We start from the raw sequence: 25,391 nt of genomic DNA, 5'->3' as shown, positions 1-25,391 counted from the left end.
GAGGGAATTTTACTATTTACGTTCATTCAGACTATATCCAGCAGATTCGCTTCCTCATGCATTACGAGGTGCCTTTAATAAGTTCCCAGACTTTTTGGTTTTTACAGGTATCTAAAATCGCCATATACACTATTGAAAAATCAGTACGCTATTATTATACATCTTATAGGAGAACTGACCAATTTCCGAAGTTGCTGAAACGGTGCAAGATGTGCATTGCAGCCGGAGCAGATTGCTTTCAGGGGGATTACAGTTTCATGCGTGAACTATCAATAAAAGTACGCATGCAAACAAACTTGAAACTTATTAAAGGGACCTCGTACATGAATATAAATAGTGTAAAATGGCGATGTTTGCTATTGTCAAAATCCAGATAGCTCGAATTGGTTCCCCCGTAACCCAAGTTCTTTTCCGTATTTTAATAGAGTTTTAGGTGAAATAGTATGAGCTAAAGTTTTCATTGGAAAATTCCTATGGTTCATAATTGCAGTGAATTTAATCCATAGTCAAGAATCACTCAATTTTAATTTCTTCTTAAAATGACTTAAGCTTAAGATATTAATTTGTGACATTTTCTAAAATTAAGATATGGCAATGAATTTTCATCCAAATTTGATTATGCACGTGGCCTAGCCTTTTCACAACCCCAAGTGCCGCCATGTGTAATATTATCTACTACAGTGCAAAATACATCAAAAGACAAAGATGAAATAACTGCAATAAAAAAAGACTTTGAATATCTATATCTATATATATATATATATATATATATATATATAAATATACATATACACTTATATGTATACATATATATACACACATATATATACATATATATATACATGTAAACATATATGTACACACACACACACACACACACACACATATATATATATATATATATATATATATATATATATATATATATATATATATATATATATATACTAGCAAAAGTACCTGTCGTTGACTGGGTTCAAAAACAGCCTCCAGAAAATAGATTCTGATTTATGAAAGTATGATAGGTTATGAAAAGGAAGGATTATAAAGAGATAGCTTCGAATTTGGGGGTATCAAACCAAAGCAAAATATGATGAAAGTGAAAATAAAATAGATAAACCCCATAATTTATTATACCATACCTGTTCACACGTGTGTTATAAACAAGTGCTTTGGATTAAATTGTGTATATTATGGGCGAATATAGTAATTTAAACTTCTTTATATATTTTGATAGAATCGCTTCGGACTATTCGATTATTAGAAAACTAGCAGGGCTACCATGGCGAGCCCGGTGTAAAACTATAACATATTTCTACTAAAACTGTGGTGATTAGTGCGAGTTGGCTGCGAACCGGAGGTGGACACCCACGGTCAGAAAGGGCAGAAGGGGGTGGGTCTCGTGCGCACCGGAAAACGCGGGGCTTCCGGTTAGAAAAAGGAAGTTTTGTTTTGGGCGTCTGTTTTTTTTTGGGGGGGGGGTAGAGAAGAAAAAGAAAAAGACGGTCGACTTCCACTGCTGCTGAACGAGCCCCGAAAAAAAGGATGAAAGTCAAATTTGGACGAACCACAGAGAGCCGTATATGAACAACCTGTTCAGTAAAAAAAAAAAGAAAGGACTTGTAGGATACGAAAGTTAAAAACATACTGCTCCCACGTTATCAGCCTTCAATTACTAAACGCTGCCTAATTCACACCTAAACCAGAAGAAAGAAAACACCGAAGTGAACTGAAGCCAACTATGCTCCCACGTTACGGGCCGAGCACCTTCCTTTTACTACCGTTATCTGATTCACACCTAAACCGATAAGTACAACCTAATGAACATTCTCTTTTTGTTGATTTCTCTCCACGCTGACTTTTCTTTCACACATTCACGAACATTCTCTTCTTTCAATAAAACGAACTCTCTCTACATACCTCCCACCAATAACCTGCTTTTCTTACCCTTAAAATATAATGTCTGTCTTATTTATTTCTCTGGAGTCAGATAGTTACACATTAAAGACACAAACCTTATAAACCCACCTCCATACGCCATAAAACTTCAACCATCTTTATCCGTCTTTTAATATTTATCAACCCCTTCTCCTCCGCACAGCTTATTTATCAACCGCCTTCTCCTTCGCACAGCCTATTCCTCTCTTTGAACTCATTTTATAGATTTCTTGAGAAATAAGTCGGCATAAGGGAATTAACTTTTCGTAAAACATCAGAATTATTTCCCTATAGTACATAAAATGATTATAACAACGACTATCCGGCGATATTAGTGCTAGTTGATGGCTAAAGAAAGCATGTTTTTCCGAAATATTAGATATTGCATATCTAGGACAATGTTAATCAAGAATATAACAACTTTGTGGCTGTTTGTCTTGTAGTTTTTAGTTGTTAACTGGACATGTATATATGCACACCACAACAGCTGCCAATTTGTGTAATAAAAAATATTCTACACCAAGTGAAAATGAAAGCTAATACTTTTCCTTCAAGATTTTAAAATATAATGGAAAAACGCAACTCGATGGTAAGGATTACTTAAATGGATATATTGTCAGTTGAATGATGAAGAATATTATAAGAGGATTGAAAATGATGAATGAAAAGTACTTAAGCATATTTTTATTATTTACTATTGAGCCACGACTTATTAAGGCTAAAATCTACTTAAGGATAAGGATTAATTAAATGGATAGATTATCAGTTTAATAATGAGAGTATTGAAAATGATGAATGGAATGTATTAAAGCATACTTTTTTTTTACTAATGAGCCACAACTTATTAAGGCTAAAATCCGCTTACGGATAATGATTAATTAAATGGATAGATTGTCAGTTGAATGATGATGAGTATTATGAGAGGATTGAAAAAGATGCATAAAATGTATTTAAACATCCTTTTTTATTTACTAATGAAACACAACTTATCAACGATAAACTCTGCTCGAGAGTAAGGCTTAATTAAATAGATGTATTGTCAGTTGAATGATGATGGATATTATGAGAGGATTGAAAATGCTGAATAAAATGTATTTAAGCATACATTTATTATTTACCAATGAGTCATTACTTATAAAGGCTGAAATCAGCTCGAGGATAATGATTAATTAAATGGATAGATTATCAGTTGAATGATGATGAATATTATGACAGGATTGAAAATGCTGAATAAAATGTATTTAAGCATACATTTATTATTTACCAATGAGTCATTACTTATAAAGGCTGAAATCAACTCGAGGATAATGATTAATTAAATGGATAGATTATCAGTTGAATGATGATGAATATTATGAGATGATTGAAAATGATGACTGACTGGAACGAACAAACTTTTATTAGTTTCTGTTTCAGAGACTCACACATGTACAAGATATGAACTCTTCCTAGCAGTATAATTATACCGAGAGATACCGACTCTCGAGGATGGTGTGTGCACATCTTGTAGTACGCCATATTGGCGCTAAGTACTATAATTCTCGTTCTCTATCATTTCTGTCTTGTAAATACAAATGCATTTTCTAAACTACATTCATGTTCGAGTCTTTAGTAATGACCCTTTCGGGACATAAGACTTATAAAGACAGGTTTTGATAAGCATTTGTTGATGTTGGATCGTAGTCCGCGGGAAAGCCATCGCGTGGTAACGTGTTCAACAGAAATGGGAGTGCCTTAGAAGAAACTCTGAGCATGGAAATGCAGATTAGATTAGACACACAAAGAAAGAAAAGACATTTCTTTGTAGCTGTGGTTTTATATAGCCCATGCCGGATATAAAATAGTATATAGCATATTGTGTGTGCATATAACCATGTATAAATAACGAATATTGCAGGGTGTGTATACATACGTACTGCAACAAAACGTATACGTCGTATAGCGTGTTTGCGTGTGCGTGTGTGTGTGTATAATACGTATACGGATATATATATATATATATATATATATATATATATATATATATATATATATATATATATATATATATATATATATAAACTTTGCAAGGAAGAGTAAAAAATTTTCGTTTGTTTTCTTTTCCTTATAAGGGAAATGGTTTCGTAATGTTTTATTGTTAAAGTGTTTTTATTCAATAAGTCTGACGAAAGGCTGTTTTTGTGAAAATTTTCCAATGACATAATGTTTGAATTTGTCCGAATAGTCTTGAAACAATTGTAACTAACGATAAAATACACTTTTTTTTTTTTTTTTTGCTATCAATCCATTCCCTGATGTCTTGGTTTTTGTTAAAACTATATATATATATATATATATATACACACGTCCAACGTCGCTTTAAATGTATATGCAATATATATCGTTCATGATTGCATTGTTGCACCGGCCGTATCCTCTCGTGTGTGTGCATATACGGACATGCATATATCTATAAAGCCAGTTTATATTTTACAACTTTCTTTTCTGTATTACGCTTCCCTCGGAGGTTGCAGCGTCTCCTAGATATTTTACATCTTTCTATAAACGCGCCCCTTTCAAGCTCCGGAACGCGAGACACAAATTATCCCAAGCTAATATCTTGGGGGGCTCAAACTGTACTCACTGCATCTCGGATTCTACTTTCTTTTTATCTTGCAAACGTAAATATATCAAAGCCTATGTCTTTGTCCTATCTTATGTAAGCATTTACGTCAGAGGTCGTTCTTGTTATTGTTCTGCCTATCAACCGGCTTCCATACTCATTCTTTTCCTATTAGCCAGGAGCAGAGGTGCGATCACAGGGACTTACTGGTGCCGCCCTGTGCTTAGCCTTATTTTCTGACTAGGGCAATGAATGCCGCCCCCCACATCCTCCTCATCCCCTTTCTCTAAACCTAGGCATCTCGGGGTGCTTGTTTATTATGTATGCTAATATGATTGGACTGGTTCCTATGTCTGACAGGTTTCAGGATACCGGTTTGACAATTGCTGCCTGCTGTTTCCGACTGACTGTACAAGAGCAGTAACGGCTCGAACGGCTGCTGTATTATCAGTTGAATACTATCGGGATTTTTGTAGTGCTATGTCGCAGATTGAAAAGGGACCCTGCACTCACCTCTCGTGAGCATTCCCCAGGCCACATACCTGTGGATGAGGAGACGGCTTGTGTTGCATGATGGAGGTTATGCACACTACTTTGTCTAGCACCTCTCACCCTAAATCTGAAACTACGACATAAAACGAATGACAGTTCAATCCAAAATAAGGATTAAACCAGACATACACTCAAACAATGATTCGCCTTCCCCCTTAAGGCATGCAGTTACAAATATCCGTGGAATTAGAACTAAGATGATATAGAATCATTTTTTCCTAGCAAACTCCCCGGATATCTTAGAGCTAAGTGAAATTAACTTGAACTCCTCCGTTCCCTCCAACATTTTTAACATGTCTGGTAATCTTCCACTTTGTTGTAAGTACTATGACAGACATATGCACGGACTTAGAGTCTATATTCGTAACATCCTCCCCATGACTACGGTATCTAAACTAGAATCAGACGACCAGACCTTCATGTGCTTTAAACTAACTTTGCAACATAGTGTTAGCTATTGAATTAGTTTGGAATTATTTGGGAGATGAGTAAATTGTATAATTTTTTAAACTTAATTATTTGGACTATTATCTTCATTTTTTAGTTGTTGTTTTCACAAAGTTTGAGCCAATTATTCATCTGGCCTTCGTCAGGTTAACCGCGACGGGATGGGAACGTCGAATCCTCCAGCTACACCCACAGCAATTGCTGCCTTCAATAATATAACAATCAGTACGGACCCGACAATCGGAAGAACAATTGGATTTATAAGACCAAAAAATCCAATCTTGATTGCCCTTTGGGGTCCGTTGTGCAGAGGATAGAGATGTGGAATATCTACAATTCCAGGTGAGCGTGGAGCTAGAGGTAGCGGTTTCAATCCCACCCGAAACTAGTCAGAGGATTAGTTGACCAAACCGTAGTAAGATGACAACAGCTATTGAAGGCAGTAATTGCTGTGGATGTAGTTGGAGGATTCAACATTTCTATCCCATCGCGGTTAACCTGACGAAGGCCAGAGAAATAATTGGCCGAAACGTTGCGAAAACAACAACTAGAAGATGAGAATAACAGTCCAAATAAATAAATAAGATTATAGTGTTAGGGTTAGGGTTAGGGTTAGGGTTAAATAAATAAGATTATAGTGTTAGCTTCCTATATTTTCCTTATTGCTCTCCTTCGACCCAGGACTGTACTCTAATCAATCATAACTCTGACAGCATAGATGTAGCACTCTCCCTTAGCACTTGCGCCCAAATATATGCATTTGGTGACTTTAACGTCCACCACAATAATTGGCTTGACTTCTCTAGCCACAAGGCACAGCTGGTAGCATCATCAATAACTTTTCTATATTCTATTTCTTCACACAGATAGTAACATTCCCGACCCGTCTCCCAGATCGTCAGGATCAACAAGCCTCACTTCTAGATCAATTTCTGACATTTATTTTAGTTCCTGAGGATTGTGTAACAATTCTGACCATGCTGTGATCATGATAGATATCACTCTAAAATCCTGACCCCAAGTAGAAGAGTCATTGCTCAAAACGACAAGGAACCATAATAAGGATATACGGCATAATCACGCTGACACACCGGTTCTCGTCAGATCACCGAAGTTAAGCAACGTTGAGCCTGGTTATTACTAAAATGGGTGACCAATTTGGGAATTCCAGGCGCTCTATGTAGGAGAACGTTGACACCTCCCTGCAAGAGTTGCAAAAACCTAACGTCGTCGTCTCCCTTAACGGGGATATGCATGCGACTGGGGACCGTTTGTGAATTTCATACTCCCATGCAAACAACTCTCTCCCTGATTTTTCTTTGGGATTTAAACCACACTATATCTTAAAAGCACCCCTTCTCGGTGCATGATATCAGAAAAATACCTAGACACTTCAAAAGCATGTGGATCTGATTTAATCTCAACTATACTATTTAAAAAAAATTTTCTGCTGAGGTTGCTTCAGTTCTCTCCAAATTCTTAAACAAATGCTGTAACAAATCATGTTTTCCTGACTGCTGAAAAACTGCTTCTGTGATACTAGTTTACAAGAATTCTGGCGAAAGAACTGACCTATTAAATTATCGCCTCTCTCTTTTTGCCAAAATATTTGAGTCCATAATTAATCAAGCTCTAGTCCACCACCTTACAGTTGCTAAACTTCTGTCCGACCATCAATATGGATTTAAACAAGCCCGTTCTACTGCAGATATTCTAACTGTAATCTATGAACATATATATCATGCAGAAGAGGAAAGGGCAGTAGCTCTAGATATATCGAAAGCTTTTGACAGAGTATTGCATGGTGGTCTTCTCATGGAAATTAGATCCTACAGTATTACTGGACGAATACTAAACATAATTAAATCCTTCCTAAATAAAACACTATGATATAAATACGGGTGTATCTCAGGGGTCGATCCTTTTACCTTCATTATTCTTGATATTCATTAAATCATTTTGATAAAATAGTCTCTGAAAGGAGTATGTTTGCTAACGACACCACGCTCTATAATAGGCACGAGGGGAAAACGAACGCAATGGCGGAAACCCTAGAGGAAGACCTTCAGTCTGCAGTGGAATAGGGTTATTAAATGGATGGTAACGTTCAATGCTGCCAAGACTAAGCTTGTTTCCTTTAATAACTACAATAAACTTTCTCAACCACCAATAGCTATGGCTAAAAGTACTTCTTTCAAGCTCCTCAGCTTAACATTCATAGAGAACATGAGCTGGAACAGATGCATCGAGAGAATTGCCGCGGCTGCTGCGATGAAGATGGGCTCTCTCTCAACCGTGCTAAAAAGTTACTTATGTCTGAAAAGTATTCTGTACCTTTATAAGGCCACTATTCCCCCATGTATGGAGTTTTGTTGTCACATTTGAACTGGTGCGTCTGCTGCAAGTTTTTCACCCCTGGACAGGGTCCAAAAGAGAGTTGGCAACCTGATAAACATATTAAAAGAAAGATGAGGAATAATTTTTGGAAATAATTAATCTTTATCGTACTCCTTGCCTTGGACAAGTTAAAAATGTAGATAAAAATCTCAAGATGAGTTTATCAAAATCTTAGACAAAATACATAAACGCTCAACACTTAAAAGTTTTTTTGTTTTTTTTTTAATTAAAAAGGAAGTTATATCTACATTTACACTTACACCCCCTAAAGACGAATCAGGTTCAATTTGATTGAAAAATATGCGATTTTACCGATTTCGATGGTAATAAATATATGGGGTTGTTAAATACTAGTTGATCATCATTCAATAACGGGCAACGTCGTATCACCCTGCTAATATATATATATATATATATATATATATATATATATATATATATATATATATATATATATATATACGCTGTAAATCCATTTTTATTGAGCTTAATTAACCGTGGCAATTTAGAAAAAAATGTTGAATATAGCTCTATATTAATAAAATAGCCACATGAATTCCCCCCTGGAAAAAAAAGTATCGTAGGTTTGCAACAAAAGATCCCATATACAAATTCAATAATACCCATTATCTTATGTAGCTTTCGAACACCTTTGCAGGCACATTCAACTGTAATAAGAAAATGCTACATTATATCCTATGAGCAATACCATCACAATTTCAACATCGTTAGGGGTAGGGATATCTATGTTTCCCTCTAAATATTTAGACCTACCACCTTCGACGGTCGACACCGGGAGAAAGTCTATACGTTCTACAGATTCTACGCTTACACCGGTCGTAACCAGCTCGTACATACACAGATATACCATTGCCTTTTCCGTAGTAAAATCGAAAAATTATATCTCCCTCAGAAAAGTCCGCTGCCTCTCATTTGTGTCCCTCTAATTTTCCTCTTCCGGAATTAGAACATTCTAAATAAACACTTCAAAACATTACCAAATGTATCCGCTATGACAAACAATTAATAGAGACTTAATTTTCAACATATAACAATATCGAACAAATCGCTCACTGCTTTTAGATAATTAAAGACTGTTTCACTTCAGCTAAGACTAAAACATTCACAAACATACATTTACTATTAGATGCAATACATATCTTCTACATTCTGGAACAATTACATTGAAGGCATTGTCAGGGCCGCTGCAATAAAGGTGGGGTCTCTCTACCGTGCTAGAAAACTACTAATACCCGAAAGTATCCTGTACCTCTATAAGGCTACCATTCGCCCATGTATGGAGTATTGCTGCCACATCTGAGCTGATGCATCTGCTACTAATCTCTCGCTCCTTGACAAGGTTCAAAAGAGAGTCGCAAACCTGATAGGCCCTGAACTGGCATCTAAGCTTCAGCCTCTGTCCCATCGACGAAATGTTGCATCCCTCTGCCTTTTCTACAAGTATTTTAGTGGTGAATGCTCTGACGAACTGCAATCACTTGTGCCCCCACAACGTGAGCATCCTCGACAAACCCGACAGGCTGCTAAATCCCACCCCCACACTGTAGAGATCCCTAGATGTAAAAGATCTTTTTACTCCAATAGTTTCTTCCCCAGAACAGCTAGACTCTGGAATTCCATTCCAGGTCCCTGCTTCCCCAACAATACTGACGTGCAGAAGTTCACGTGTAACGTGAACCGACATCTTGCTGCCCAAATCCCTACATAGTACCCCAGTAGTTGTTGCCCCTGATAGTAGCCCCCTACACCAAAGTGGCAATTTGCCTTTTTTGGGGTGAAAATGTAATAAAAATAAATAAATAAATAAATTCTTTCTTTGTGTTTTTTTTTTTCTTTCTTTGTACGAGTGGTTGTTAACGGATATTATATCAATCTCGGTTTAAAGATTAATGTTTGCTTATATTTTCCCATTACACATCTAATTGTACACATGAACTAATTTGTTAGAATAACACTTTCTTTTATCATTCTGATCGCCTACAAGCGGAGGACGATGTCTGCACAAATTATATATGCTGCGGTTTGATAATTAATGTTAACTTATTTTTTATATATAGATTTTTAACCTGTGCATTTACTGAAGCACACGTAAATAACCATGTGGTTATTTAGAAATCCTTTACTAACATGAGAAGGAGATACTGTTTTTCAACTATTGTATATTTTCATCTAACATATTAATAACAGATGCTGTTAAAACAGAAACTTAAATATTGGTAACCTTATAAGTATCATAATGTTTCAGAAATACTGGCAACTTATTTTTTAACAATTCAGCATGTTATCTTACTTGCATAAGTGGAACAAAAATATGCATAGCATCTTTTAACACCTGATAATCACACAAACATATAAAATTAAATCAACTTCTTGACATAATTCAATTCTGCTAAAAATCATGTATAGCATTTTTTGAAGTATTTATAATAGCGTAAAATTACTAAATTTAATGAGTGGAACACTTAAAATTTTATTACGGTTAGCTCTAACAAAAGGTTTGAGAATTATTAGCATTTTGAACACATATTGCTAACCCTTTCCGTGCGCACACAGAACTAACATAAAATGTAAACAAAAAAATATAGCTCTTTCTTTGTTCAAACGGAACACTCAAAATGTACGCGCAGCATTGGTTTGGGAATGTAAATATGAACAAAATTTGGGAATGTAAATATGAACAAAATTTGGGAATGTAAATATGAACAAAATTTGGGAATGTAAATATGAACAAAATTTGGGAATGTAAATATGAACAAAATTTGGGAATGTAAATATGAACAAAATTTGGGAATGTAAATATGAACAAAATTTGGGAATGTAAATATGAACAAAATTTGGGAATGTAAATATGAACAAAATTTGGGAATGTAAATATGAACAAAATTTGGGAATGTAAATATGAACAAAATTTGGGAATGTAAATATGAACAAAATTTGGGAATGTAAATATGAACAAAATTTGGGAATGTAAATATGAACAAAATTTGGGAATGTAAATATGAACAAAATTTGGGAATGTAAATATGAACAAAATTTGGGAATGTAAATATGAACAAAATTTGGGAATGTAAATATGAACAAAATTTGGGAATGTAAATATGAATGCAAATATGACACGCCACTACCCCCACCCCCACCAAAAAAACGACTCTATAAAAATAAATATATATATATATATATATATTTCTTTTACAGGTACCAATATCATATCTTATATTTGTGAGCGATTATCAAGATTATAATGATGCGTTATATGTTTTTTTTCTTTTGCATTTTTTATTCCTGTTCACGATTGAAGGCTTAAAAGCTGTGGCTTACCATGTCGACACTTTCTTTTTAGAACTGAATAAACGCTTTCAAATAAGTTAAAGCACAAAAATATTATGCAGGTGGGTTTGAACGTAAATTTTATTAGCTATGGAAACACTTATTTGGTTTATATTTGTTTTTATACCACTTTTACTTTCTGTGAAGTATTTTATTATTTAGAAAGACGCTTTCAAATAAGTTAAAACATAAAAATAGTATGCCAGTGGGGTTAAAATTGAATTTTATTGATTAGAAAACACTTATTTGGTATACATGTGTCGTTATGACAATTTTTACTTTCTGTGAAGTATTTTATTATTTAAAAAATGTGCTAGAGCTGTATTTTTAAAAAAATGCGTGCAGGATACCAAGAAGAAAAATCATGGCCGACTTGGAAGGTACTGTCATCAGTAAAAGGCAGTTATTTACAAATGATTTTGATCACTATAAAAAGTTAATACACAGTGAGAATCCCTAACATTAAAAATTTCTGTTTTTACTTGTTATTATTTTTCTAATGGACCATTTTTTCGTAATTTTTTTAAGTTATACTGATGACAAGTAAGTACGCAATAATGTTTTCTCCTTAAATGTTTTTTCTTAGAATTTCTCAGGGACGGAAGTGACCACCACCAACAACCGAAGTTTAATTTGTTTTGAAGGAAGAGGATCCTTTAACGATTCTGTTCTGGGTCTGTGTCATGCTTCCACCGGCAATTAACGGGTCCTTCTAGTACATGATAAGTATATATATATTTATTTATAAGCGTATATATATATATATATATATATATATTTATATATATATATATATATATATATATATATATATATATATATACAGTATTACCCTGATATAAAAGACTTCTTTTTCGTTGGGGAGGGGGGTGCAGCTCTCTTATATCAGGGTTATATTATATCTGAGGCTCTGATATCCGAGTTATAGTCTACATTAACGTAGGCTCTAATTTGGGCTGAGAGAAAATCTCTCTTATGGGCGTTTTTCTTATTTTGGGGTCTCATATCCGGGTTATACTACAGACACACACACACACACACACACACACACACACACACACATATATATATATATATATATATATATATATATATACTTGTCACATACGTATGTAACTAATACTCGAATACTCTCATACATCATCCATTTTCTTTATATGTTAATCCGATTCAGTTAGATTTTTCAATTCTTGCAGCTAAGTGTCGACGTTCTTTCTACATACAGTGCCTGGCATTCCCAAATCGTCACCCATGGTCAGTACCATAACAATGAAAGTGCAGAAATGTCCAAATTCCGAAGCCTGGAAATTAAAACCCCATCGGGACCATTAACACAAACAAGTCATTATAGTTTTGTTCTGACCAGGTTAAGTGTTGCTTAACTTCAATAATCTAACGAGAACCGGTGTGTCAGGATGCTCGTGCCGTTATATGTCAATTCTTTTTGTAACCCTTGCATACGCATCAAGCGCATTTACTTATTACAAAACTATTGCAAGCCAACTTATCAGAAAGCTTATTTGTAAGACAAAGCCCGTTAAACCTATCAAGGTGACTACATAGAAAACTTCAACGTTAAACAGATAGAAACACAAAATGAAAAACCTAACAAGAGAAACACAATGAGGCTCAACTTCCAACAAAATGCACATGAAAAAATTCCTCGCTCACTAAACAAAATAGTGTTTTCCTGAGATGCACTTAAACGCTCATCGGCTGGCTGGCTGGCTGGCTGGATCTCTATCTGTTTATCTTTTATGTCGCTATCTATCTGTCGATATATCTATTAGTCTATACATTTATCTGTTTATCTATCTGTCGGTTTATCTATCTATATCTGTCTATCTATGTATCTATTTATATATTTATCTATCTATTGGTCTCTCTATCTATATATTTATCTATTTATCTATCTGTTTGCATGTCTGTCTGCATATCTATATCTATATCTATCTATCTATATCTATCTATCTATATATATATATATATATATATATATATATATATATATATATATATATATATCGGTCTACCTTTCAATACGTCTATCTATCTATCTATCTATTTATTTATCTACCTACCTACCTACCTACCTACCTACCTACCTACAGGGCTATCCATTTCTTTATCAATCGGTCTGTCTTTCTCTTTTTCTATTTATCTATCTATCTATCTGCCTGCCCCTTTATCTATCTATCTATCTATCCATCTATCTATCTCTCTCTCTCTATATATATGTATATATATATGTATATATGTATATATATATATATATATATATATATATATATATATATATATATATATATATATATATAAGCTATCTATCTAGTCATCTCTCTGTCATGGCATGTACATTCAGGAATTCATATAAATCCGCATATAGTCTATCATCCTGTACACTTAAATATTCTAATAAGACGAAAAGAAAAAAAAAACTATAATGACTTATTTGTGTTAATGTATCCTGATCGGGTTTTAATTTCCCGGCTTCGGGTTTTGGACATTTCTAATCCTCTCCACTTTCATTGTTTCCACGTAACGTGATACTTGTTTTTGTTTTTCAATGCCGGGGATTTCACATTCAAATGGAATTTCTTTATTTTATTTGGATATTGGTATAATTCAATTCCAAGATATTTACTGAATACAATACTGAACAAATAGAAAATAAACTCTACAATCGTACAGGAACCCGCCAAAATTTTAATCCCTGCCCTCAACACACACACACACACACACATATGTATATATATGTATATATATACATATATATATATATATATTGCCATAACACGAGAAAAAATCTCTTTCTATCATTGATGTTCCCCTTAGATAAAAAAAACGGCTTCTTTGCACACCTTTTAGAAGAAAATCCCATTTCTTTCATTCATCTAGATATTGTATATCTAGAAAGAGAATTTCCAGCGCCTGATTTGAATTCTTTGCTATGGTCAACATAAGTTTTCTTTCGATCATTCAAAACAGTTAATTTAAGCCTGTGGTCATCCTTTAAAGTGAATGCTCTAGGGCAACCAGATCCATATTTCCATTTTACCAAGCATTCGACTTCGAACCTTTGACCAATTTGCTTCACTGCAGAAAGAGATGTTTTCATATTTTCTTTCTTAAAATATCAAAATTCTGCTTTTAAATCATTTTGGACTGCCTTAATCCTGCAATTCGGTTTTTTACATCCTTACCAAGATGCGGTCTTAACATTTTAGGGTTAATTTTTCCACTTATTATTATATGCTATAATAATAATGATCTGCAAAGTAGAAATTTTCAGTTAAAATTAACAAAAATTCATGGAAAAATATTGAAAAATAGATTTCTTCCGTCTTTCACTCTTGGCCCATTTTTTTTTTTTTTGCTCATGAGTATATATATATATATATATATATATATATATATATATATATATATATATATATATATATATATATATATATATAATGTATTTAATCGTTAAGGAACATACTTTGATATTTAACATTGAACTCCGGGTCATAGTGTAGTATCAGTTCTGATTCTCCACTTCTTCTTTTTTGTCCTCGGTTAGTAGCGGAAATATCCAGAGCGCCCCTTTTGGGGGAGCTTGACTTTCTCCACATTATAAACCGACTGTTTGTCTAACTCTGCCCTCGTGGGGTAGGCAAGCAAATAGGAACATATGTTTTACGGTAATTGGAATGGAAAAAACAACTCTATAGTGTAATATGAAGAATCAGAATCGGGAATTTAGTACGGAAACGGTAATTTTATCGGAATCTGGAAAAATAGTGGGGGGGCGCTTTGCCCGGGTGTTAAATACACTTAAATAGGATATTTTAATTTGTCTAGATTTCGTAGATATCATTATAGAGTTGATTTCAAAAGTTTAAAAAAAAAAGTATTTGGGTGCCATCAGCTAGAATCGAAACCGAAATCAAAACTGTAACATTCAAGCTGGTGACGTTGCCACTGCACCAGCGTGACTCGCATATAAACTGATTAAAAATAGACTAAAGATGAATATACAAAGTATATAAAAGTTGTTTTTTTTCAATTTTGACTCATTTTTGACCCCTTAAAAATATTTTAAGAGGCTAAAGACCCATAAAAGAACGGTCCATTAAAAAACCCCAATTATTTGAGGCGACTTTTAGTTTCGGAAATATAGAGTTTAGGGATATGAAGATAGACAGACATATGGCTTTTTATATATTAGACAAGCGGAGGGGGGCAGGTTTGCCCGGTCGTAAATAACGTTTAAATATATTTCAATTTGTCAAGATTCTGTATATATTGTTATAGACTCGTTATTTCAAAAGTAAAATTAAAAAAAAAAATGATGTATTTGGGTGCCAGCAACTAGAATCGAAACCGAAATTGTGATATTCAAAGCTGATGACATTACTACTGTACCATCATGGACGTATAAGAACTGATTAAAAAATAAAAATTAAAAAATAAATAAAAATTAAGGAGGCCCTACTAAAACCAATACTAAAACTAAGATTCTACCCCCCCTTCCTCGAAGAGAAAATATTTTTTAAGTAAGGCCTGAAAAAATCGTCAAAATCCACAGGAGCGCTACTAAAAGCAGTAAATAAGGTTATAAATATAATTATACTTATATATTGCATATATTCAGCTTTTTTTTAACTCGACTGGGTTAAATTACATTTATTTGTAAGAATTAAAATTAAAAAATATATATATTGTGGACCTTATGTATAGTTCAATCGCAGTAATGGCTTTTAATATCGGACTACAAACAGGGCGGCCATGATATAGGTAAGCAGACAAATGAAACCGGAATTCACAAAGCGGATGGACTAAACCTAAACGTAGATTCCATGAACAAAGCTTCTTTCTTAGAACTGCACGCCTGTGGAATTGTCTTCCGTTTTCCTGCTTTCCAGCTGACTACAATATGGTTGTCTTCAAGTCTAACGTAAACAAGTTCTTGATGAGCCGTTCTACTTGTTAACAAATTTACCGAATCTCCATTGCTAACGATTACTATATTGATATTGTCCAATTTCTACTGTGCACTCTTTAACCATTATCCTCGAGTAGCCTCTTGGCCTTGATAAGTGGTGATGCCTATGTAAAAAAAAAGTTGTGTATGCTTTGAAAAACAACAGTGGCTTTTAATGTCGGACTTAAGACTGGGCAGCCATAAAATAGGTAAGCAGACTAATTTTTTTCAAACCAGAAGTCAAAAACCAGATAGATAGATCAAGCAAGCAAGCAGATCTGAGTTTTATTATAATTATATATTGCGCACACACACACACACACACACACACAAACACAAACACACATGCACACACACACACACACACACGGAGAGATAGATAGATAGATAGATAGATAGATAGATAGATAGATAGATAGATAGATAGATAGATTGTATATTTATATTTAAATCAGTTTTTCTTTTACTCAATGGAGTTAAATTACATTTATTTGTAAGGAAAACATATTAAAATAACTCAAAACAAAGATATTATGGACCTTGTGTATGCTTTGAATAGAAGCACTGACTTCCGGACAAGACATGGCTGCCATGAAATAGGTAAGCAGATGAATTATTTGAAACTGGAAGTCAGAAATCGGATAGCCCAAACAAGCAAGCAAGCAATCTGACCATGTTAAAAATATTAAAAATTAAAAATCATTGAATTTCAACGAAGTTGTTTATGTTGATGAATAAAAAAAATGCAGGTTGTTATTCTATTCTATATAGGTGAACGAAAATACATCTTATTGCTTCAAACAATCTACCGGTCTAGTCTAAAAAATATCATCAGGCGACAATAACCTTCCAGTAGACGTTCTGAGGCTTATTGTTGTTGCTTTTTGGGGTTTTTTTTGTTTTTTTACATGGTAGTCACCACTTATCAAGGCCTGGAAGCCACTCGGGGAAAAGTTTTATTGCGTTTACAGTAAGCAGTGGGATAGTACCGTAGTAATCGTTAGTACTGGAGATTTGTCAAAGTGTTTTACTTAAGGGGGCGGTTTATCAGGAATTTGTTCCTGTTGGACTTGAAGACATCCAAGTTCTAGTCAGATGGGAAACAGACAAGCGGAACAGGGTTCAACAGGTGTGAACTTCTAAGAAAGAAGCTTTATTCATGGAATCCACGTTTTGATCTAGGCACAGACAAAGAGTGGAGAAAATTATTGACAGTGGTTTCAGCTAGACAGGTGTTTTTCATGAAATATTGGCAAGGGGGGACCAGAGATTGGAGCTCAGACGAGCACTATCCATGGAAATAACGATTAAAAAAAAGACAGGCTCTCAACGTCTCTTCTGTGGGAAAGAGGTTGCAGAGAAGAGAAAAGGGCATCCTCTATTAATCCACGAAGTCTATTTTATAACTTGTCAAGGAAGGATAGGCTGTTTTAGCAACTCCTGTCCAGATGTGGCAGCAGTACTTCATCCTTATTGTCACCTGAGGACGTATTTTAGACTTAAACAGTTCATTTATTGTTGTGCCTAACCTTCATAATTATCAGTTTTGATAATAGAACATCTATATATTTTAACGTTTATATATATGTGTGTGTGTGTGTGTGAGAGAGAGAGAGAGAGAGAGAGAGAGTTTATTAACACGTAGAATGCAAGAATATTTCCTTTTTTTTAAGTCCTTATACATTTATTTGCCATAAAAAGGTTCACAAATATTTTTTATTTTTCACATTTAAAAGAAATACTTTTTTCAAAAATCTGTGCGAAAATAAACTTTAAAAAAACAGTCACGAATATTTTTTAATCATTACCATTTATTCATTTCTGTGAAAATGTGCCTGTATTAAAATATTACACACACACACATACATACACACACACACACACACACACATATATATACATATATATATATATATATATATATATATATATATATATATATATATATATATATATATATATATATATATATATATATTGTTTTAACAAAAAACAAAACTTCAAAGAATGGGTTGATAGCAAGAGACTATTCGGACAAATCCAAACATTATGTCGTTTGAGAATTTTCACAAAAACAGCCTTTCGTCAGACTTATTGAATAAAAAACGCTTTAACAATAAAACATTATGAAACCATTTCCCTTATAAGGAAAAGAAAACAAGCGAAAGTATTTTACCTATAATATATATATTTTATAATGATATATATATTATCTATAATGTATATTATATATATATATGCATACATATATATATATAGATATATATATATATTATCTATAATGTATATTATATATATGCATGCATATATATATATATATATATATATATATATATATATATATATATATACTAGCAAAAGTACCAGTCGTTGACTGGGTTCAAAAACAGCATACAGAAAATGGACTCTGATTTATGAAAGTGTGATAGGTTATGGAAAGGAAGGGTTGTAAAGAGATACCTTCGAATTTGGGGGTATCAAAACCAAAGCAAAATATGATGAAAGTAAAAATAAAATAGATAAACCCCATAATTTATTATACCATACCTCTTCACACTGAAACACTCATCACAATATTCTGTGGATCTATATCAAAAAAACCTTGTTAAACTTTGTGACATATTTCCATTCTATGGAAGTCAGGGGCGAACGAACACCCGATAAGTTTAATACACTGTAGTTCTTCAAACTGAAACTTAATTATCAAAGTATACTTATGCAGATAGATATGAAAAGTCTTTATTAAAGTGTGTGCCTATTTCCATTCTATGGAGGCCAGGCGCGAACGCAGATCCCACAATTTTATTATATCACCCCTATCTAAGTTAAAACATACTTATCAAAGTATTCTTATGTACATCTATATCAAAACACTTGTAAACGTTTTTTATTTTTATTTTTTATTTCCATACTTTTTGACCAGGCGCGAATCAATTTTAATGTACCACCGTTCTGCCAGATAAAACAGACCCATTCCTGTGTCTCGATACATCTTCTATCATTATATGTAATCAGTTTTTTAAAATAGTCAACCATATAGGAGTCTATTCGTGACCAGACACACACACACACACACACACACACACAAACATTCAGCTTTATATATATATATATATATATATATATATATATATATATATATATATATATATATATAAACATATTTATTCGAATAAAAAATTACTTGCGATACATTCATAAAAGTAAATAAATTTATTTTTCAAAAAAGTTTGCGGGTATTCTTATTTATCATATTTAAAGACCATATTGAAATGAAACAAACAATAATTCCTGGACCTATTTTCAAATGGGGTGCCAATTCGACTGCCACTGTCTATTTCTTATTAAGTGCGATGGAGCAATTGTACGAATGAGTAAATATTCATCATTAGAGAAATTACTTCACGTATCCATATAAAATGTTATAAGCAATATGATTATTTATTTATCACTTTTTTGTATTTAATTCAAAAACACTCAATATGTAGTAGAATAAGATAGTAAGTTATGAATATATATGGCCATTAAACATGTATAATTGTGTGCATATATATATATGTGTGTGTGTGTGTGTGTGTGTGCGCACGCGCGTGTGTGTAATATACTTATGTTATCAAAGATCAAAATTTATCAATATAAGAAAAGCTCAACATTATCAACGAGAATAAAAACAATAATATTCCATGAGAGATGAAAAATGAGATAGTTATAGGATACGGCACAATTACGTTGGCGCACCGGTTTCCGTCAGATCACCGAGGTTAAGCAACGTTGAGCCTGGCTAGTACCAGCTGAGTGACCATTTGGGAATTTTAGGCGCCGTATGTGCGTTCCGCTTATCTCGGCATTGTTTTCAGTCGTTCTGAACCTCAACTTTCCACTGATATTCAACAATTTCGCTTCAGGAGAGGTGTGGCTGAGGATTGCGCAACTCCTGCCACAAAAAAATTCACGCGCATGCACCTTTACAGTAAGTATCCATAGTTTGTCAAGACTGAAGGAAGCCTTATATCATCAGAACAATAAGTAAAAGTTAAAGGGAGAATTAGGGAAAAAAAACAACTCTTTAGGCTATGGTATTTTAAAGCTGAATGCTTCTCATCAGAATAAGAGATAGGCCAGAACTATGCAAATTAAGGTATTTTTTTAATATTACCTTCATATATACTACCCTTCTGATTTACCCTTATATATTGCGCCTACTTTTAATTACTATTTATTATTTCATCTATTACTTCATTCTCATTTCATTTTTAAATATAGTTAAACCATTTTTTCCTATATTTACATTTTGTATAATTTTGGCTCTCCTCTTCTCCTGGCGAGAAGCAACTAGCTTGGAAATGCCATGGTCTAAACAGGGTTTTTTTTTTTCATAAATTTCAATTTAACTTATCTTTGTTGTCCTCATGATATAATAAGGTTATATATATGACTTTTATTCCTCATCTTTCATTTAATATATATATATATATATATATATATATATATATATATATATACTTGTTTATTGTTATATAAACATGGTTACATCCTGCTGCTACAAATAGCCACTTGTTTCAATCAATTTGTAGCAGCAGGATGTAACCATGTTTATATAACAATAAACAAGTATTATCAGCTCTTTTTATTGAGCACTATCTAACAACCTCGTTGAATTCATTAGTCCATTACTTTTGAATAAAAAAACCCGAGTATATATATATATATATATATATATATATATATATATATATATATATATATATGCGTGTGTGTGCATATATATATATATATATATATATATATATATATGGGCACGTTCAAAACTTCTCGAAAAGCCGTACGTTTTTTTGTTGTTGTTTAAATATTCTATTTTTCGCCGTTTCTTTATCGTAGTTAGTTAATTACGCTTTAAAAGAAAATAATTAGGTTTACAAAGATTAATTTAAAACAGAGTAGACACGAAGATATTTTACTTTTTTTTTCTTCTTCTTCTCCTTGTATTCGGTTAAATGCGTACTTATTTAGATGATAAATAAATTCCGTTTAATTATTATTCGTTTCTTTTCGCTCCTCCTAATTAAACGTAATTTCCCTGACTTTCTAACGATAAGAAAATGTACACTCATTTAAACCTTACGGCACTATCTCAAGAAATTCTTAAGGCGTTCATTAAAACAAAAAAAAAAAGATCTTAAGAAAAAGAAACCTGTTCAATGTAAGACATCCGAACCAATGAATAAAAGAAAGAAAGAATGAATTAGTAATTTGATGTTGTTGCTCTTGTTTTATCCTTGTTTTACCCCCTCTTTTTTATAATTTTGTTATCACTTTGTTTTTATATTCGGTCTTTTTTTTTTTTTTTTTTTTGCAATTATAGGGATGATGAAAACGATATAATTAAAGAAACAAAAAAAAATAGGATAAAGAGAACTGTGTCTATTTAACTTGAGATATAAGGCGATTTAAACATCAACGTCTAAAGAAATGGTTTATAGTTGGGTCAGCGTTCGGCACAAAAGGATTATGGTTTTCAAGCCAAACTAGCTTAATCGCATGTCTACACCAAGTGATTACGGCGATAATCTACATTGCTACACGCCTTTACTAAACAGAATCCGGTAAACGTAAATGTCTAAGGCTACTAACTATTAAACGTACCTTTGACAACATGTAATGTTTCTGCAGCAGTTGCAAAACTAAACAAAATTCTAGTCTCACCGAGATCTACTATTATATAATCTATGTCATATTTCTCTTAGTCTGTCCGTTCCACGTTTTCTAAGAAATTACTCGTTCGATCGTGTTGACCTTATGATAAAGTGCAGCGTACTAAGTAGTATCCGTTCAATGGACAGTTAAAGATTCATAGGGATTATTAGGAATGTAAGTTTCACTTAAGTTAAGGTATTTCAGTTCCACTTTTTCTCTGAAAATACAAGGCGATCTAGCTTACATGTTGTGTGGATCTTTGTTATGAAAAGGTGCAGCGAACTAAGTAATATGGTACCCGTTCGATGAGCAGTTAGAGATTAATAGGGATTAGTCATCACATTACTACATTTACTCTAGAAGTTTTCTTGGAAACTACGGGGACGATCTGGCTGAAATTTTGCATGGATCTTTGTTATGCTAATTTACGTTAGACAAGATTATTCGGCGCCATTACCTGGTTGATATTTTACAAAAAAAATTATACTTCTTTGTGTTTTTTTTTTCCTTTATTGTTGTTACCATTTGGTAGGGGTAACGACACTTTCAGACAACCTCTTCCGGTAAACAAAACTTTCGGACCAGATTTCTTTTATCTATTTACTTTGTTTTTACAGGGGTTGCCACTTATCAAGGTTCAAGGCCACTAGAGAATAAGACTTAATGAATGCACGGTGGACATCGGGACAGCAGTGTATTAATAGTTAGTAGTGGAAATTTGGTGCGATTTGATTATGTAAGGAGACGGCTCAGCAAGAACTTGTTTACATTGGACTTGAAAACGACCATATCAGCTGGAAAGAGTTCCACAGGCGTGTAGTTCTACGAAAGAAGCTTACCTCATGGAATCCATGATAAGATTTAGGCAAAGATAGAGAGGGGGGGAATTGTTGATAATAGTTTGGAATCACCATTTATCAAGGCCTGGAGGCCAATCGAGAATAAGGGTTATTGAGTGTATAGTAGTCAGATAATATTGTAGTGATCGTAAGTACTGTAAATTTGGTAAATTAGATTGCTTCAGGGGGCGGCTCGTTAAGAATTTGTTTACGTTGGACTTGAAGGCTACCAAAATGTAGTCAGCTGGAAAACAGGCAAACGGAAGACAATTCCACAGGAGTGCAGTTCCAAGAAAAAAGCTTTGTTCATGGAATATATGTTTAGGTTTAGGCACAGATAAAGTGTGGGAGAAATTATTGATAGTGGTTTCAGTTAGACGAGTGTTTTTCGTGAAAGTTTAGCGAGAGGTGACCATAGATTGAAGCTCACAGGAGCACTTGACATGAAAATAGCGATAAAGCAGAGACAGGCTCGCAACGTCTCTTCTATGGAAGAGAGGTTGCAGGGAAGACAAAAAGGGCATCCCCCACCAGGCTACGAAGTCTATTTTGAACTCTGTTAAGGCATTTAAGATCTTTCTAGCAGCTCCTGCCCAGATGTAGCAACATTACTCCATCTTTGAACATACCTGACTTTTATGTATATAGAGAATTGCATCAGCAGTAAGATATCTACTGGAGCGGTAAAACGATCCCACCATTTTTCAAGCGACCTTGGCAACGGACTTGATGTACGTGTTCCATTTACGATCAGGTGTAAAGGTCAAGCTTAGAAACTTGTCAAAACATAGAGCTTCCCCAAGGCGAGTGCCATTTATTTCAATTGATGCCAGATGGAGATCAGAACGTTGATGATGTAAAGATAGAAGCTTGGTTTTAGATGCATTAAAAGTAACCAGCCACCTCTTTCCCCACTCTATCACATAATCAAGATCAGAGGAGAGAGAATCAGAGAGAACTCAGTCATTTACGGCGCTTGATGTGTTGCCATAGATGCTAGTGTCGTCAGCATAAATGCCTGATTTGGGAGATCATTAATGTAGATCAGGAAGAGAGTTGGACCCAGAATGAACCCTTGAGGGATACCAGCATTAATACTGTTAACTTCTGATTTCTGCCCATCAAGCAATACTCTTAGGAAGATATCAGAGATAAATGATTTAATAACCGAGAAGACATTTCCAGCTATACCGTAGCTGGAGATCTTGTGAAGTAGGCCTTTATGCCATACACTATCAAAGGCCTTTGATATGTCAAGAGCAATTGCCCTTCAAAGGAAGCCCCCGTCGAGAGATTCGCTTATTCTATGAGATATAACCATTAGCACATCTGCTGTAGATCTAGCAGAACGGAAACCATATTGCATATCATTAAGGATATTTTTTGCTGAGGTGGTGGACTACTTCTTTATTTAACACAGATTCCAGCAACTTACTCATGACGGACAGGAGACTTATTGGTCTGTACTGAGAGGGAGATGACCGATCACCTGAATTCTTAAATACAGGCATACTGATGAAGTTTTCCAAGGTGTTTGGAAGCATTTCTCCTTAAGACAACGTTTAAACAGCTTTTTAAGTATGGAAGCTAGTTCTGGTTGAAGCTTTTTGAACACTATAATTGGAATGTCATCAGGACCAGTTGCATTACTGGAATCAAGGTTTTTGATTAGCTTGCAACATCACGTACAGATATTTGTATGTTGCATACCATGTTTTCTGATACAGGAGTAAATACGGGGTGGGAGTAACAGCCTTAGTCGCATAGGGTAGAAGTAGCTGCAAAGTTTTTGACAAAGAGTTTGGCTTTGTCTGATGCTAACGAGATTACCTCAGGCCATTGATGATGGTTGGGATAGAGCACACGCTTCTGTTTAGGGCTCTGTTTGCTATTTACCAAAACTTTATTACTACTAGTATTTAATAGTACATCTATTACGTTGGAAGCTATGGAAAAAGTGATTTTTGTGTGCAATGGCAGCAGCACATTCTGGAGAGAACCACGGCTGGCTGTTAGGTTTTTGCTTTAACTTTTTCGAGGGTATGAAACGGTCTATACCTATAATTAACCATTCCGTCAGGTCTGATACTATAGATGACACATCCTTTTTAAACATGGAACGCATAGGTAGATCTTATATAAGTGTACGGTATCTATTCCATTTAGCCATACAGTATCGATATACTGTACGATGGAGAGGTATGTTAGAGGACTTATTATATTTCGTTTTATGTTTACTGTGTGGCCGGAAGATCTCAGTGGAGACAGAAAGGAAGATGGATATAATTTAGGGCAAGTTGTGAGAAAAAGTTCTAGAAGACTTGTATACTTCAGGGTCGGGCATATGGGTGGATTCTTGATCTGAGTGCGGTCATAAGCAATGGAGAAATTTTGACCGTATCTTCCCTTATTATATGTCTTGTTTGAGTGGGCTAACCATTCCACATTGTGAACATTGAAGTATCCACTAATGTGAATGCTATCCGAAGGCTGAGCAAACAAGATGTGGTCAAATTTCTTAAATATGCTCCTACAAATAGTAACTCCGCTGTTGTCGGGGCGATAGAGGGCAAATATAAACGCAGTGATGTGAGCAAGTACAACC

General features: G+C 34.1%; 1 pseudogene; it reads left to right on the top strand.

Annotated features, from left to right (window-relative positions):
* The first annotated feature begins 6,603 nt into the window (after nt 1-6,603).
* On the top strand, nt 6,604-6,722 carry LOC145268571 (5S ribosomal RNA; annotated as a pseudogene).
* Nucleotides 6,723-25,391: the final 18,669 nt, after the last annotated feature.

Source organism: Euprymna scolopes, chromosome 43 (assembly GCF_053919585.1).
Source record: "Euprymna scolopes isolate OS-2025 chromosome 43, ASM5391958v1, whole genome shotgun sequence".
In the NCBI taxonomy this organism is placed as follows: domain Eukaryota; kingdom Metazoa; phylum Mollusca; class Cephalopoda; order Sepiida; family Sepiolidae; genus Euprymna; species Euprymna scolopes.
This window is presented reverse-complemented; position numbering and strand designations above follow the sequence as displayed.